Genomic DNA, 17,984 nt, shown 5'->3' with positions numbered 1-17,984 from the left:
ATTGTTGTTTGGTGGGCCCGGGCTGGGGATGCGAACCCACCACCTTAGGTGTATGTGGCTGGCGCCTTAGCCACTTGAGCCACATGCGCCGAGCCGTCGGGCTAGGTTTGAACCCGTCAGCTCTGGTGTGTGTGGCTGGCACCCTAGCCACTGAGCTACAGGCACTGAGCCAAAAATACATTCTTCTTAGTAAAGTATCACAAGAATGGAAGAGCAAATACCCAATGTATTCAATACTAATATGAAGCCAGTAGACAATCTAATACATGCCCCACATAGGAGGAAAACTCAAGTTGGTGGTAGTGGGAATGACGGAGGTAGGAGGGGAATGAAGGGAGGGGATTAGTGTGCTCCCACTTAATAGGCACAATGAAAGGGCATTGGCACACCTTTCAGTGTAGGACATAACTATAAGACAGACTCTACCTAACACATGCAAATATTGTAACCTAGTTGTTTGTGCCCTCACATTAAACTGAAAAAAACAAACAAAAAAACTACTCAGATATGGGCGGCGCCTGTGGCTCAAAAGGGTAGGGCGCTGGCCCCATATGCCGGAGGTGGCAGGCTCAAACCCAGCCCCAGCCAAAAAAAAACTACTCAGGTAGACGAGATGAACACCCCCACCTTTCAGACAGGGGAACATTCACACAGCGCAGCTCCTATACCCTACCATGTAAAGGGTCACTCCAGGGGTGACCCTAAGGGCCTCCTTAGGTTGTCATTCATGAGGGACTCTCTGGTGTGCAGGCACCTACAGTGACACTGGCTCCTGGCTTGGGTCCTACATGAGAGTGCTCCATAACCGTGGCTGAGTGAACACTCCTGGTGTTTGTGTGCATACATATGCACTCATTCCATCCTGAACATATGCCGGCACTCAGGGTCAGACTCGGGCACGCATCCCCACCCACACATGTGTGCACACATACACAACAGCTGTCCAGCCCCTGAGATGGCTCCCTGTAGCTCCTGGTGGCCAGAGCAGAGACTGGATCTGCTGGAAGCTCCTAGCTCAGATGAGCTCATAAAAAACACTGACCTCAGCCCGCCCAGCCCTGTGGGCCTGGCCAGTCCTCTGAGGCCAGCAGCCAGGGCAGAAAGGAGGCACCAGGTGGGCCAGATTGCTTCGGGCCTGGCTCCTACTTGGTGGGCATGTGCAAGCTCATAGCGGAGCCCAGGCCCTAAAGCCCTCAACCTGAGAGCAGCAAGTGGGCAATGAGTGTGTGGGTGCTAGGTGCTGGGCTAGTTGTCCATGACATCTCAGCCAATAGGGAGGGAAAGCTAGATGTGGGCTGCTGCTGGCTGCTCCTCAGGTTGGAGTGTGCATATGCGTGTTGGTGCATGTGAAGTTGCGTGTGGACATAATGAGTCTGCATGAGTGTGACTGTACGCAGCTGTGCAAGTGGGTGTGCCTGCCAGGCTGTGATAGTGGCTAGCACATGGTGAGCTCTCAGTTCATGTTGAATGAAAAGCAAGCCACCTGGGTCTTGCCTCGAGCATGTACAGGAGTCTAGATTTTCATAAGACATCTTGCTCCTCCTGTTGCCTTGCCTGGTCAAGGGTTCCAAGATATCAAGCACCTGGGTGAGTATTCCCAGGGATCTGGGATAATCAGCAGGGGGGTCTGTGGATGGTATACACCTGCCATAGGTCTGTGCCTGCACATCCAGGGCCTGAGCCCAGCAGACTCAGCTTAGCTTCGTGCTTCCTAGTAGGAGAACCTGGAGACCCGACCAGGACAAGAAGTGACTGCTGACTGCATAGAGGATGTGTGCTGAGGGGCAGTGGGCAGACATAAAGGAGCAGTGTGCTGCAGGGGGCTGGGGCTCTGAGAGGAAAGAGGATCAAGGCAGCCCAGGTGGCAAAATGCTGGCCAGGCTGCCTGGGTGCAAGGCCCTGACCCCAACATAGCCTCTCTCTTGGGTCAGGCTTGTCATGGTGATGAGAACTCAGAACTCATGAAGGATGAGGATTGGTATCAACCCAATGGGGCTCAGGGAGGGGCCCTCTTATCACGACCACCCCTCTCACTTGCACCACCCATCCCTCAACTATGCATCTCCCTGCACAGCTTAGGAAGCACACCCACATCCCCTCCCCCATCCATTCCACATGTTTGGCAACCTGGGAGGACAGACCCTGCCTTTCAGACAGGGACACCAAGCCTCCAAGAACAGACAACAGCTCATCCTAGAGCACCAGAAGCTCCAGGTGCCTACTAGCTGTCTTCCTCCTAGATTCATTCTCTTGGGGCCTAGACCTGATGGTCTGCATGGAGGAGACAGAGGCTTGGAGATGCCCCATGCAGCTGAGGCAGAGCCCAGGACCAACCTACACACCCAGCCCCACAGACCATTTGCCAGCTTTCTTAGGTCACACTCAGAGCAGCTGCAGCTCACAGCTAGAAGCCACTAGCGGGAAAACCACAACCACAGCAGGCCCAGGCCCCAGCCCTAAACCTGCACAGCCAAGCCACAGTACCATGAGGACAGGGGACCCGTGGTCTTCGTGGGCTACCACGGTGTTACCTGGCAGTAACCTGAGAGTCAGATCACCCAGCCCCAACTTCCTAGAAGGAAAACTAGGACACAGGCTCTGGCCAGGTTCTGCCATCTTCTCCCCACTTGTACAATCCAGACCCTGACTTCTTTCACTGCTGTGTGACCTGAGAGATCCCGGGCCTCTATGAGCTACAGACCCCCTGTGTATAAGGGAGCCAGAGTCTGCCCACCTACTTTACAAAGTATCTGAACAGCAGTGGAACAGAAGGGGGGAGGCAACAGCACAAAAGAAAGGTGTGCTGACTATTTATAGCCCCCAGGCAAATAGGCCCAGGCCCACAGGCCCCAAAGGAAGGCCACTGACTCAGCCTCAGCCTCATCACTGCTCTGCAGGGCCATGGCGGTGGCAGGGCTGGACCCCCCACAGCCTCCATGGAAATCACTTTCTAGGCTGTCTGAGGGCTTCTAACCATTTTCCTGCTTCTTCTGCCCACAGCAGAAGCAGCCCTATGAAACAGAGCACTAGATTCAGGATCAAAGGGTCTAGGTGTGAATCTCAGCTCCCTTTCTTATAAGCAGGACAGTTCTTTTCTAAGGGAGACAATGTACAGATTAGCCTGATAATTGCATTAGCTTACTTTACTCCTATGCAGGTCCAAGAAGTGGACATTTTACTGATGAAGAAACCAAGGCTCAAAGAGGCTAAATGCCTTGCCCAAGGTTACACAGCCAGTAAGTGGTAGGATTTGAACTCTGCCCTGCCTGATGTTAGAGCTCATGTCCTTTCTAGTACAATACGTTAGGAAGAGGATAAGGGAGTAGAGATGGAGATAGATAAATGTGCCAGAAATGGCACACATGCCCACATACGTGCGCACACACACACACACACACACACACACATGAAGACAGAAAACAGGGAGGTAAGGACTCCAGAAGACAAGACCCTGTGCTGATCAGAGTCTATCCACCCAGGGTGGTCCCAAGCCTGACCCTGAGGAACCCTCTCTCTGCACAATGAAGGAGGTATGTGCCTCTGAATGGCTGTCTTTCCATCTTGTCCCAGCTGCTTGAACCAGCCTCAGATTCCTAAAACCTGCAAAAGGCTTGGCTGCATGGGATCCAAGCCCCAGGAATAAGGGCCTACCAGCTGGGCTCCCCACCCTGCCCTGGCCCAGCAGCCCAGAGATAAGGAAAGGTGGTACCTAGACCAGGCCAGAGCAGATGGGTCACCTCCCTCAGGGCAAATGGAAACCTGTTCCCAACCAGTACAGGGCAGTGGGCAAGGCCTGAGGGTGACCAGTGACCATGAGGTTGGAGCCCCCAGGGCACAGTGAGTGGAACCTGGCAGACAAGGGCCGGTGTGTACCAGCAGTGGAGGCTGGAGTAGGAGACATGCCTGAGGGGTGCCATCAGGAAGAGGACTGCATTTTCTCATTTTTCTGTATCATGTATAACTTGTTTGGTAACAGTTTTGTCAAAAAATAAAACCCAACAAGCCAAAATATCTACAAAAGTTAGGTCTTTAGAGACTGATGTGCCTACTTGCTCACTGAACAGAGGAGAAACAGAGGCCAAGGTCCCACAATGAAGGTCCCCCTGGCTCAACGACCCAGCCTAGTCGCTTCCACCCCAGCCCTTCACTGGGTTCAGTGCTGCTCACAGGCCATGAGGGCTGGAGAGGAGAGGACCACGCTGCAGGGAGAGGGTGTAGGTGTGGAGAGGGAATCCCTCTAAAGCATCTTGTGTCTGTGAGAGAAACATGAGGTGGCAGGCTGAGGCTGGTCAAAGCAAGGGCAAGGGAACACCAGTGGCAGCCGCTGGTGGGTCTGGGGTCTGGCTCCCTTGAACAAAACTTGTGGGAAGCAGGGTATGCTTCCTACACCACCACCTCATGCAGCCCTCTCCCTCACACGCCTGCCACCTACCCACGAAAGGTGCCACCTGCTACCAGGCAGGACTGAGCAGCAGATAGCAGCCAAGTGGGGGCCCTCCCAGGAATATAGACCCTGCCTACAGGGAGTTCACTGTCCAGGCTGCATCACCTTGAAGGGGTGAACAAAGGGGAAGAGAGGGAGACAGAGGTCACTGCAGGAAGGGGAGCAAGAGGCAGTATGATTGGCAGGAGAAAGCAGGGCTGGCGGTGTGGCAGGGTAAGGGGGCTGGGCATGGCGTAATTGCCAGGCCAGGCAGGCAGGAGGTGGTGGTTAGCCTGGGAGGCCACAGGGGTTTCACAATCCAGGAAATGGGCTCAGTAAGAGGAACAGGAGGTGGAGAGGAAGGGACTATCAAGATCCTTCAAGGCTCTTCCACCAGGGCCCATGCCCTGGCTCCCATGTAGCCAATCCAGTCCTAGGACAAGAACCAGATCTGTGGTCTCAGGTCATAGCCATCTCTGCTCCTCCCCAGGACTAGCACCTCATCTCCCAGACAAGGGCTCCTGTCCCCTCTACCACCCCTGAGAAGGACTCCTCTCCTTCCCCAGTAGGCCTTCTCAGTGATCACCACCCCTGGTTCTCCCCTCATCCCTATTCCTCTCCCAGCCTGCAACTGCCTAGGCTCCCACCACCCTTGGAGAAAGCCCAGACCTCAGCTTGGCATTTCAAGGCTCTCCAACCCCGGACCTGCCCTGCTGTCTGCCTCAATTCCCACCTCTGGCTATTCTGTGAACACGTGTCTCACTTAAAGTCCCTGAGCTTTTGCCTGTGCTGTTCTGTAAGAATGTCATTCTCCTGAATTCCCACGTATCTTTCCTGGCAGTTCTAAAGGCTAGCCTGAGGGCGCCTCCTCTGCCTCCCAAGCAGGTAACCTGTACAGACATCTGAGGTTACTCATGCTGAGAACCTAGGTTTTCTCTGGGTGGCATCTCTACCTCTAGCTAAGCCTCCTCATCCCTGGTTCCTGGGGGCATTTCAGAAATCCCAATGTCAGGCCCTGCCCAGCCCACAGGAACCCCATGGGATCAGGAGTATAGCCCAGACAGGACAATTGTACCTTATTTTTATTTTTTTTGTGAGACAGAGTCTCACTTTGTCATCCTTGGTAGGGTGCCATGGCATCTCATAGCTCACAGCAACCTCTAACTCTTGAGTTCAAGAGATTCTCCCAAGTAGTTGGGACTACAGCTGCTCACCAGGTTCAAGCGATTCTTGCCTCAGCCTTCCAAGTAGCTGGGACTACAGGCACCTGCCACAGTGCCTGGCTATTTTTAGAGGCGGGGGTTCTTGTTCTGGCTCAGGCTGGTCTCATACCTGTGAGCTCAGGCAATCCACCCACCTCAGCCTCCCAGAGTGCTGGGATTACAAGTGTGAGCCACTGCGCCCACTGACAATTGTACCTTTTGCAATTGCAAAGGGGGTTGCACTATCCTAAGAATCCAATGAAAGATGGGGGTTCTCTTCCCTCCAAAATACACACACACACACACACACACACACACGGCAATGTGATTTAGTACATGACAGGGTGGGAGCTAAAGGCCCTATAGGCCTAACCCAGCCCTAGGTATTCCCCAGTTCTCTTCAAGCCCAGCCAGTGAGTGGTAGGGAGTGAGAATGGCTGAGTAGGGGTCAGCAGGTACATCCCCACCCACCAGGTCAAGGGCTGGAAGGACCAAAGGGGCAGGACTGAGACCTTGACTGTCATGGGCTCACAGCCCAGCCCTGCCACCAACTGTGAGGTAGGACCTCCTCAAGGGAATAGCCCACCCTAGGTATAGGCCTTGAGTAGGAAGTCCTAGGATTTGGGAAGCCGTGGGCTCAGCCAGAGGGAGGGCTCCAGGTACCCCTAAGAAAGAAACAAAGGCTCCTTCATGAAGGAGCCAGAGAACCAGCTCCTGTGAGGACAAGGGGCCTCTGTGAGGGGCCGGGGGTGAGGGTGCATCTGGGCCTTTCCAAGAATAACCACACACGTGTGCACACAGAGGCACACCCACCAACACAAACACAGTTACACAAGGGAGCCCCACTTGAAGCTGGACACACACAAACATTGCAGCCACAGGCACACACACACTCCTGTGATGACTCAGTGGCGCACACAGAAACACATCCCCCCTCACTGGCTCTCACATGTCAAAAGACACCCAGGCCCACACAGACCACGCAGGATCCACATCACACGCACATGGGGTGCCACAAGCCATAACGTGGTCGGAAAAACACTCCAGGCAGACAGAAATAAATACACACGCCTAGAAGGACCCCATATGCGTGAACAAGGGTCTGACACCAACAAAGTACAGCTTTTTCCACATAGCCCCCAGGCACAATGACTAGGGATAGGAGAAGGGGCAGGAAGGGCAGCTGGGTGTCAGGCCAGGCTGGGCCTCCCCACTGAGGGAGGCAGCGAAAGTCCCTTCTGGTCCAGAGCAAAGTCCAAAGTGTGTAAAGGAAGGAGTGGGATGGTCAGGCACAGCACTGGGCAGGCCTCTGCCTTCTGTAGGGCACTGAAAAGGAAGTCAGCTGAGGCTGAGGATGATGTTGGGGTTCACAGGTGGCAGTCACAGGCCAGATGCATAGGAGGAGGGGAGGGCTTGAACCTGTGCTGGTGGGGACAGCCCTGCTGCCGGGCACCACACACATAAGCCCCATGAACTCCAGGCTCACAGGGCAGAAACAGAAAGAAAGATTGAGCAAATCAGCCAAAGCCACAAAGCCACTGGGGCAGACATGGGGGAAGCAGGAGAGAGCCTCTGGTCTTAGTTCTAGAACTGCCACCTGGCCTCCAGTGGGGCAAGGGCATGTGTTTGGAGGTGGGAACAGCTCCTCCATCAGCCCTCAGTAGATGGGTCCCACTCCTTAGCTCTTCTCATTCCCACAGAGTCCCCAAGGTGTTCCTGATTACCTACAACACAAAACAATTTTATGTTTGGGAGAAGGCAATATAGCCACCTAAGCCTTCTGGCATCCATCCCCAGGAGATGGGAAGGGCCCAGATGATACCTCTCCAATTCAGGGATCTTGAGAAAGCTGGAAAGAGGCAGTACCATCCCACATGGTGCTATCCCACACCAGGCAGTGAGCAGAAGGAACCAGAAAGCTTGGGCCTGGGTATGGGTTGGACAAGTCTAATTCAGAGGCTGGGAGTGGTGGCTCATGCTTATAAGCCTAGCACTCTAGGAGGCTGAGGTGGGTGGATTGCCTGAGCTCAGGAGTTGAAGACCAGCCTGAGCAAGACTGAGATCCCATCTCTAAAAATAGCCAGGCATTGTGGGGGGTGCTTGTAATCCCAGCAACTTGGGAGGCTGAAGCAAGAGGATCACTTGAACCCAAGATTCTGAGGTTGCCCTAAGCCATGACCATGCCATGGCATTCTACCAAGGGCAACAAAGTAAGCCTTTGTCACCAAAAAAAAAAAAAAATCTAGTTCAGATCTAATGCCCTGAGTGCTCTATGAAGTGGACCAAGCTGTTCTGGAGTCTCATCTGTAATATTGTAATATGAGAATGATTATGTCCTGCCCAATGATTATACATGGAAGCTGTCACTATCACCCTCATCACCACTGTCATCTTCACACCTGGCCCTCTCCCCACCTGCCCTACTACCTTCCTCTAGCCGCCTCTGATAACCACCGAGACCTCCAAATTTACTTGGATCAGTGGGAGAAGAGGCTGTCTTAAGCCACCCAGGTACAGAGTGCCTTGTTTTGGCCTGTTGCTTTGGAAAGAGATTGGGCTGAGTGAAGGCAGCCCAAAGCCACTAGTGCTACCCCTCTCAGGGCTGTCTTGACAACAGAGACTTCTGAGGTTTCTCCAACCCTGACACTGGAGGATCCTGAGGTCCTCCCACTACCCACCACCCTGGCCTACTGCCCACACCACCAGACATCTGATCTAGCCTTCAATCTGGGTGGCTGGCGGCTCTGCTCTACCTGTTTACCCAACATGGCCATAGACATGATCCAAAGCTTCCGAGGATGTTGTGAAAACAGCCGCTCAGCCACCACAACCCTGTCCTCTTAGGAGTTTTTGTCCCCCTAGAAGGAAGGGGACCTTCAAGAGATAGCCTCCCCAGCCCTGTGCCTACAGCCTCTCCAGCCTCCCTAGAGAAGGCTTGCTGAGCCCCCTCCTCTCCACCCAGGCTTTAGACTCTCACTCTTGTCCTTGGGCCCAGACCCTTCTGAACTCTAGGCTCATGCCTCACCTGCCTCTCCACATGATGACTCTTACAGGTGCTCAAAATTGCCCTTGGCATCCTGCTGAGCTCCGCTCCCCAATGCTCCCACAGTGGCTGGGGCCAGGTGCCCCCTGCATCCCTGACAAGACCACCACACTGCCAGCCTCTGCATGCGCAGTCTGTCTCCACATCCTCTCTTCTTCCACCTCCTGCCCTGTCCTGGCTACCACCATGTTCCTGGGCTCTGCACCTGCCTGCTCACCGTTCCCCAGCTTCTATTCTGGCTCTACGGTTCCTCTGTCCTAGTCACCAGACAGGGGTTTTGATAAGTAAAGCGGATCTTGTCACCCCCCCCAGAACCCCCCCGGGTCTCCCACTGCCTCTCTGATAAGCCCAGACTCTCCCCCTGGCCTGCCCCACACAACCTGCCCCATTACCTCCCTGACCTCTGTGGCTGCCCTCCCTTCAGTCCTGTGCCCCAGCCACACTGACCTCTTTTTCAGTTCCCTCAACGGCCAGTTCCTTCCCCCTTAGGAGCCTCAGTGCATGCTGTTCCGCCCTCCTGCCCCAACCCCACCCCACACAATGGCTCCTTTCCATCACTCACAGGACACTCCCTGGTCTGCCCGTTTTACAGATGTGGCAACCAAGGAGCAGGCCAGTCCTTAGCTCAAAGGTGCACAGCCAGTAAATGTGGAGAAAAGACTCAATCTGGGTCTGTCTGACACCTGCAGAAGCCCTGCTCCTAATACTCAGGATCCCCACACTCAGCCCTGGCCCCATCCACCCCACCCTGTAGCCTCCTGCCCTATACACCAACATCATTAGTGCTATTGGCACTCCACACCCCTCCCTTTCTGGCTCCAAACAGTGAAGGCCAGTGCTCACTCAACCTTCACTGGGCTGACCTTCTGCATGTTCCTGGGACAGGCAGGCCCCTGCCCCCAGCGGCCACATGTCAAGGACAAGTGTAGGGAGATCTCTCGCTCTCTCCACTCTCTAGCCTCTGTCAACCCAGATGCCTACCCCCTCCCTCAGCCCAAGGCTGACTCCAACAGGGAAGGCAGGTGGCAGGAGGGCTCACCATCCACCTCCTCAAGTACTGGCTCCACATCCTGCTGGAGGCCAGAGTAGGGAAGGGCCCAAGGGGAGTGCTGAGGGGCAGTAGGCAGCTGCACTCTGCCTTTCCCCTTCTCTGCATCCATTTGTCACAGGATCTATTTTTTCCCTTTGAAAGGGAGTGAGGGGGAGAAGAGCAGGCAGGGGCTGGGCTGCTGGGTAGGCTGAGTTGCACCCTGGGAGTTCTCCTCAGAGGACATAGAACAGGCAGAATTCAGGGGGATGAGGGAGCCAGAGACCAAGCTTCTCTGTCGGGTGAGCTCTGCAGCTTCCTGGCCTTGTGATACAGGACCAGTGCCCAGCCCATCAGACGATAATAACCCCCACATTGGTGCCCATGTGCTATTTTTTTTTTTTTTTTTTGAGACACAGTCTGGCTCAGTCACCCTGGATAGTGCAAGCTGTTCTGGCATCACAGCTCACAGCAACCATAAACTCCTGAGCTCAAGCAATCCTTCTACCTCAGCCTCACAAGTAGCTGGGATTACAAGTGCCTGCAATGATGGCCTGCTGGTTTTTCTATTTTTAGTAGAGAAGCTCTTGCTCAGGCTAGTCTTGAACTCTTGAGCTCAAGCAATTCACCCGCCTCAGCTTTCTAGAGTGCTCGGATTATGGATTATGGGAATGAGCCACTGTAGCCCGTGTGCTATTTTTTGAATAGTTACCTTTTTTTTTTTAGAGACAGAGTCTTACTTTATTGTCCTTGGTAGAGTACTGTGGCCTCACAGCTCACAGCAACCTCCAGCTTTTGGGCCTAGGCAATTCTCTTGACTCAGCCTCCTGAGTAGCTGGGACTACAGGTGCCCGCCACAATGCCTAGCTATTTTTTTGTTGCAGTTTGGCCAGGGCCAGGTTTGAACCTGCCACCCTTGGTATATGGGGCTGAGCCACAGGCATAGCCCCCATAACTACAGTTTCTATTCACTAAACACTAACAATGTGGCAAGCATGATGCTAGCAGTGCTAGCTACTTCGTATACATTAACTGTTATTTCCAGCACAATCTCATAAAGACTGATTAGGTTGGACAGCACCTGTGGCTCTGAGTAGGACACTGGCCCCATATACCAAGGGTGGTGGGTTTGAACCTGCCCCAGCCAACTGCAACAAAAAAACAGCTGGGCGTTGTCGCAGGCACCTGTAGTCCCAGCTACTTGGGAGGCTTAGGCAAGAGAATCACCTAAGCCCAGGAGCTGGAGGTTGCTGTGAGCTGTGATGCCACAGCACTCTACTGAGGGCAACAAAGTGAGACTCTGTCTCTGAAAAAAAAAAGGAAAAAAAAAAGACAGATGCGGTCATCTCATTTGTCACAGGGGGAAACTGAGTCACTGAGTGGCAAAGCCACTTGCCAGGTTCATTCACATAGTTTCTAGAGCTGCCTCATCCCTGAGCTGCAGCCCAGCCATCACCACTCCTAGAAGCACGTCTATCAGAGCTGGTATTCCTGAGCCCAAGCCTATAGGCACAGGGCAGAACAGGAACCAGACTGTTTGGGGCTATGGGGGATGATACAGTCCCAGCCCCTGCCCCTCTCCTAGAGTCCTCAACAAGGCCTAGGCAGCCCTGGCAAGAAAAAGCCTGGTCAGTAGGCCTAACCCACTGCCAGACACTGCTCCCCTGGGCAGGCAAGGCAGGGGTGGGGCAAGCCACATGCAGAGAGCTGGTCAGTCCCACTCTGAAACCACTTCCTGGGCAGCCCAGAGGAAGTATGCCTCTGGAAACAACTTGGACGGACAGGCCTCTCCCCTGGGCCCAGGCCATGAAAAGTGGACAGCCCACCCCAGGAGAAGAGTACTCTGCTTGTTTCCTAGTCTCTGGAGTCCAGCAAACCCCTATCTCTAGGCATGGACACTACAGGGGACAGAAGAGTTAAAGGACCCCCCACCCGCCTGTGAGCACATCAGCCTCACAAGCAGAGAGCCCACTCCCTCCTTCCTCTGTGACAATAGCCACACAAAGTACCTACATAGTTGACACGGCCCCTCCCGCACACCTGTCCCCTCCCCTCATCTCCAATGCCAAATCCTGATCAGCTTGGGACCCTGGGCCAGAATGGCAGGGTACCTGTTGAATGCCTGGGTGAAGCTCACCTCCCAGTGCGCCCCCCGCCCAGCTCCTGTGGTCACAGCTATACCTGGACCCTCACGCTCAGGTGTCTAGGCCCCCCATTCCTGACCCCAAATGATCACAGTGTGGTATGTGTGGGCAAGCATCTGAATGCATGGATACCAATGGTGACAAGCTGAGTGCCTGTGTATGTATTTCAGTGTGTCCACTGGTGGTACATGTAAGCACCTGTGTACTGATATGGTGGTGTGTGTACAGGTGTGTGTGCCCAGTATGGCCTGGCTTTCTATATCCCTGTGTGAGCCCAGGCATGTCTGTGCCCACTAGGGAGGTGATATTTGAGAGTTGAAAGTGGAGTGGCTCCAAGCTAATAGAACTCCTTAGGAAATGAAGCTGAGAGAGGCCAACTTCCATGAACTCAAGTGGCAGGGGCCCTCAGATACCAAGAACACTTCACCTCCTTCTCACCAGTTTTGGGGGGAGGTTAAATAAACAGAAAGACTAGGGCAGCACCTGTGGCTCAGTGAGTAGGGCGCTGGCCCCATATGCTGAGAGTGGTGGGTTCAAACCCAGCCCTGGCCAAACTGCAACCAAAAAATAGCTGGGCGTTGTGGAGGGCGCCTGTAGTCCCAGCTACTCGGGAGGCTGAGGCAAGAGAATCGCTTAAGCCCAGGAGTTGGAGGTTGCTGTGAGCTGTGTGACGCCACACCACTCTACCGAGGGCAACAAAGTGAGTCTCTGTCTCTAAAAAAAACAAAACAGAAAGACTAGTGAAGACTCAGCTGTTTTGTTGTTGTTTAACAAGCAACAGGGTGTCAGCTGGGCATGGTGGCTCACATCTATAATCCTATTGCTTTGGGAGACTGAGCAGAGTGGAATGCTTGAGCTCACAAGTTCAAGACCAGCCTCTGCAGCAAGACACCCACCCCAGTCTCTACTGAAAATAGAAAAATTGAGGCAAGAGGATCACTTGAAGGTTGCTGTGAGCTACGACACCACAGCCCTCTACCCAGGGCAACAGCTTGAGACTCTGTCTCAAAAATAAATAAATAAAAAGCCCCTTTAGCCCCTGGCCCCCATTGTGACAGAGGCTAAAGGAGGGGAAAGGCTGGCTTCCTGTGGCTTAAGGAGTAAGGTGATGGCCCCATATACTGGGGGTGGCAGGTTCAAGCCCAGCCCCAGCCAAAACTGCAAATAATTAAATTAAATTAAAATATAAAAACTAGCTAGGCATTGTCCCGGGTGCCTATAGTTGCAGTCACTTGGGAGGCTGAGGCCAGAGGATTGCTTGAGCCTAAGAGTTTGAGGTTGCTGTGAGTTATTACACCATGGCACTCTACCCAGGGCAACAGAGTGAGACTCCTAAAAATAGAAAAAAGAAAAGAGAGAGAGAGGGAGGGAGAGAGAGAGAGAGACAGAGAGAAAGAGAGAAAGGAAGGGAGGGAGGGAGGGAGATAAGGTCTTACTCTGTTGCCTAGGCTGGAGTACAGTGGCACAATCATAGTTCACTGCAGCTTCAGAACTCCTGGGCTCAAGTAATCCTCCCATCTCAGCCTCCAGTGTAGCTAGGACTACAGACACACTCCACCATAACTAATCAGCTAATTTTTTTTTTTTCTGTAGATATTGGGTCTTGCTATGTAGCTTAGGCTGGTCTCAAACTCCTAGCCTCAAGTGATCCTCCTGCCTCAGCCTCCCAAAATGCTAGGATTATAGGTGTGAGCCTCCATGCCCAAGTCAAGACCCTGCTCTTGTTCTGCACCCACTGCCACCCTAGACATAAGGACCCTGACCTCCCCCTGCCAGTGTGAGGCCTAGGAAACACAGCCCTCTCAGGTCTACTCACCATCACCTTCAAGACCTATAGGTGCCCTAGACGTGGGCATGTGGGGTTGATCAGAGAGGACTCCAGGAAGAAAGACCATCTTTATGACCCCTCACTGTCACTGCCAGGTTCCAGGTTTCCATTTCCTCAGCACCCCACCACCACCACCAGAAACCTGCTCACTGGGGCCCCAGACATCCAGAAAGTAACACACAGCAAAGTCTTCATTATGACAGGGGCTAAAGGGGGAAAGGCTGGCCCCAAAGAAGGAATTTCTAGCTTTATAAGGGGCCTCAGAGAGACCACAGCCTTCCTCAGCACTCCTTAGAGACTTTGTCCAGCTCACCCCAGAATCTAGAGGCTGGAAAGAGAGGTTTAGAGCCCCTCCTCAGGCTCCAGATAGGGAAATGGAAGGAGAGCCACGGCAAGACAGGAGTGGGAGATCCCAGCTCCATCCCCAGCACAGCATGTAACCCACTGTAGGGCGAAGGGTGAACCTCAGTTTCCTTGTGTGATAATGGGGACAGTTTGAGGCAGACACAAGAGGCCATGGAAAAACTGCTACATCTGCCCTCAACCCTTGGCTCACATGATTGGCTCTTTCTGAGAAAAAAAAGTGATGAAAAAAGTGTTACCACCTCTTGCTCCAACTACTGGGGTGGGGGGTGGGGGGGTGGGGGGCAGATCTATAAGTTTCAAGACCAAATCCTTCCCTGAGCCAGAGCCAGGTCCAGGCAGGGAGTTCCTCGGGGGTAGGGAGCCCCTCATAGGCAAGGAAACAGCTGCCACCTCTGGACATCCAGGTCCCGAAATGAGATCAAGGACTCTGCATACATGTTCCACAGCAGACAGGGGAGGAGCCCCAAAAGGAAGGCCACTCCTGCACACTGTCCATCTGTTGAAAAAGACTCAGTCCTACCTGGAGCTCCCAGCTCCTGCTTGTCCTTTGTCCTGGCTCCTGCTACTGCTGCCACACACCAAGCACCAGGAGAAAGAGACTTTCCCCCTTGCCTGGGCCAGTGCCCAGCAGACCTGTAAGAACAAGAGAGAACAGCTGAGCTGGGAGGCACCACCAAATAGGCCCTCCCCATCAGCCAACCACAGCACGCTGACATAGCTCAGTTCCATCTCACCTGGCCCTAAGACCTCAGGCCTCTCTGGATTTGGCTTTCTATTCTGGGAAGTGGGGTATTGGGCCAAACTTTTCCTGGGTACAGCTACTTGTCTACTCCATGTTAGAGCCTAGGATACTGTCTCTGCTCTCAGAACACTTCCAGCCTGGTGAGTAGTAGGCCAACAGACAACCCAAAAAGCTATTCCTGACCTTCCTGTCTGCAGGAGGTTGCTCTGCAAGCTTAGAGTCCTAGGATGAACTGGGCACTTTATGGCCTGGGGCAATTCCACTGAGCTCAGTCTTTAAAATGGGGAAAATACTAGCACTCCTATCCCCAGGTGGTTCCAGGTCTCTATTGCTGTGGGGCACTAGCTCTTCTGCTGGTCTCACACTGAGAGTGCCAAATGAATAGCAACATTATTTTAGCCCTTGTTTTGAGCCTTATAGTTCAGGTGATTCTTACATCACTAGTGTGCCCATTATATAGCTCAAAAAACTGACACCTGGAGATACCCTAGAGAAGGATGGAATGGCAAAGGCAGCAAGGTGATCCTGGGTCTCCTGGCTGAAAGGCCTGAACATTTTCTCTGCAAGCCAGGCCAGGCCTCCCCAAGAGACTCTCCTCTCCAGAGGTGAGTCCCTCCCCCAGCTGAGGACCCCCCATCACCACTCCCTAACGCATCCTCAGGCTTTTTTTTTTTTGTCTGTACTTTAAATTATTTCTAATTTTAATTTAAACTCCAATTAGCTGTGCCAGCTAAATGGTGTCAGTGCCCTTAAGTCACAGCTCTGAATCACCTCTCACCCCTCTTTCCCTGATGGGGGATGGATTGTCATGTGGGCTGAATGGGGCTGGGTTCTGGGGACTCTATAAGGGCACCCTCCCTCCCACACTAGCCTGGTCAAGGGGAGGGCAGGGGGCAATAGACATATCATAGGCAGGAAATTTAGCTGGGGACTCTGGGCTTTCATTAGCCCCACCTCCCAGGAGAATAGGACCATACAGCTGTGGCGTGGTCACCAAATAAGACTTATAGGATGTGCTGTGCTCTTACCATGGGCCAAAGCTGTGCTAAAGGACTTCTGACACAGGACCTCTACTGCTCACAACAACTTTCTCCATTCTGCAAATAACAGCCTTAGGGAGGCCCAACTTGGGTCTCTTAATAGGTACAGCAAGTATTTAAGCCCAGTCTTTCTTAGGCTCAGAGCCAGAGATCTTGGTCATAAACCCCAAGACTTGCCCTCCGGCCCTCACTACCTCCCCAGGGTGCTGTGTGCACACCACACCCTCACAGTCTCCCATGTACTCACACACACACTGGGCTCTCACCTTCCTACATGGCCCTGTCACCACACACCTTGTCACACCCCCTCCTGCCACTGACACCTACGCCCAAGCACTCCTGGTTCCCCACAATCACAGTCACTCCCCAGGCACACACTGGCAGGTTCATATAGTCAGACTGTGTCTCCCAGCAAGACTGTGCCTTGCCCCAAGCACCATCCTGTCATGTACCGGAGACTTCATACCACCTCACTTACAGCGGTCCAGACACCCCCACACCTCACACAACCACATGCACACAAGCCACGCGACCTGCCTGCCACACCCCAGCTTGGTCCACACCAGGAATGAGGAAATCCAAGGCACTAGTCCTCTTTCAGTGACCAGGTCCATCTGGTCACAGCAGCTCAGTGGCAGAGGGAGAGGAAAAACCACATGTGAATGCACACACACAAACACATTCATGCAGATACATTCACACTTACACCTGATGGACTGGGATCCCAACACCAGGAGCTCCCACAACTAACAGATCTAATGTACTCATGATACACCAGTGTGCAACAAGGAACCATCCAGACACACAGGGACACACACATGCAGAGGGGAGTCTGGTAACAAAGAACACCAAAAGCCACAGTGCACACACAGTTGCAAAGGACACACGCAGAGCCTCAGGAAACACAAGCAGGTACATTATGCATATACACATACAGGCAAGTTACACACGTTAAAAAGAATATGCGTGCACCAGACAAGTCCCACAGTGCCGAAGAACACGGGAGACGCTGACACACAGCAGACCCACACGCCAAGATACAGGCGACTCAGCACAAGGAGACAGGGTCCATGCGCACGGGTAGGGGCCAGAGAAGGGGACACTCCCATTCATACCAAATTGGTGTAGGTGGGGGTTTAGTGGGGCTCTTTTTTCTCCCCAGGTGAGAGTGTTGGGGAAGTGGGAGCAGTTCTGACGTTCACCTCCGTCCCACCATCCTCCATCACCGGCCAAGAGGGTTCCCCTCCATCTCTTCTCCTCCCCTGGCTGGGCCCCCACGGGAGCCGGGGGCCGGCATCTGGGTCGGAGGGCTGGGAAAGACCACACCAGGCAGGGGTCACCAGGGCAAAGGGGGCTCAGAGGGGCTGAGAGGCGGAGCAGCGGGAAGGAGCACGGTTGAGAGTGGAGCCACGCCCAGCCCAGAGACGGATAGAGAGACAGAGAAAGACTCCAAGACCGAAAGAAGAGATAGAGAGAGGAGGCACGGTTCAGGTCGGGCCGGCTGGGACCTAGGGGCGGGAGACCAGGCTGGGCGGGAGACCAGGCTCGGCGGGCGGCCCGGCCTCGGCCCGGCGATAGAAAAGGAAAGGCGGCTGGACAGGCTGGGGGAGGCGAGCGTGGGCTGGGGGCGAAGCTCAGAGAGGACGGGATTTAGGGGGCGGCTGGGTGGGGGTGGGGCGGTGGAGCACGCGGAGGGCTAAGGACAGACAGAGCCGGACTGGAAAGAGGCGGCAGGGGAATACAGAGGGGGTGGAGACAGAAGGACCAGGCAGGGCCTGAGAGAGATTCAGAAGAGACGCACAGACCCCTCGGAGGAGCGGGGAACACATGAGTGGGTAGAAGGGCCGGGAGCTGTCGGACGAACGGGTCTCGGACCTCACTGTCGAATCGAGGGACGCACACACAGACGAAGGGACTCAGGGACCGGCGAGTCTCCGCGCGCGGCAGGACTTTCGCTGGCTGCAGCTCAGTTTCTCAGTTTCAGAAACGGGAAACGGGGACCGGAACGAGGAGGGGGCAGGGAGAGGCGGCGCGCTCTCGGGGTAGCCCTGCTCCCGCGCCCGGGCCCGGCTCTCACTCACCTCCAGGCTCAGGGCCAGGCACCAAGGGTCGCGGTAGCTGGGGTCCGGCTCCCTACGCGGCTTCTGGTCGCGCGCTTGGACGGGGGTC

At 54.2% G+C, this 17,984-nt stretch overlaps 1 protein-coding gene across 2 annotated transcripts in view; it reads right to left on the bottom strand.

The window, feature by feature from the left end:
- The window catches only part of PRKCD (protein kinase C delta), a 34,463-nt gene extending 16,503 nt beyond the window's left edge, over positions 1-17,960 (bottom strand). For both annotated transcript variants that reach the window (XM_023513001.1, XM_023513002.1), the window contains exons 1-2: positions 17,897-17,960; positions 14,554-14,666 (exon numbers count right to left, since the gene is read on the bottom strand). The gene's annotated coding sequence lies outside the window, so the exon portion shown is untranslated. The remainder of the gene's footprint in view (positions 1-14,553; positions 14,667-17,896) is intronic.
- Positions 17,961-17,984: the final 24 nt, after the last annotated feature.

The sequence above is a fragment of the Otolemur garnettii genome, unplaced genomic scaffold (genome assembly GCF_000181295.1).
Source record: "Otolemur garnettii isolate 467f Iridium unplaced genomic scaffold, OtoGar3 scaffold00032, whole genome shotgun sequence".
Lineage (NCBI taxonomy): Eukaryota > Metazoa > Chordata > Mammalia > Primates > Galagidae > Otolemur > Otolemur garnettii.
Note: the sequence above shows the minus strand (reverse complement) of the source record. Positions and strands in the feature narration are given on the sequence as shown.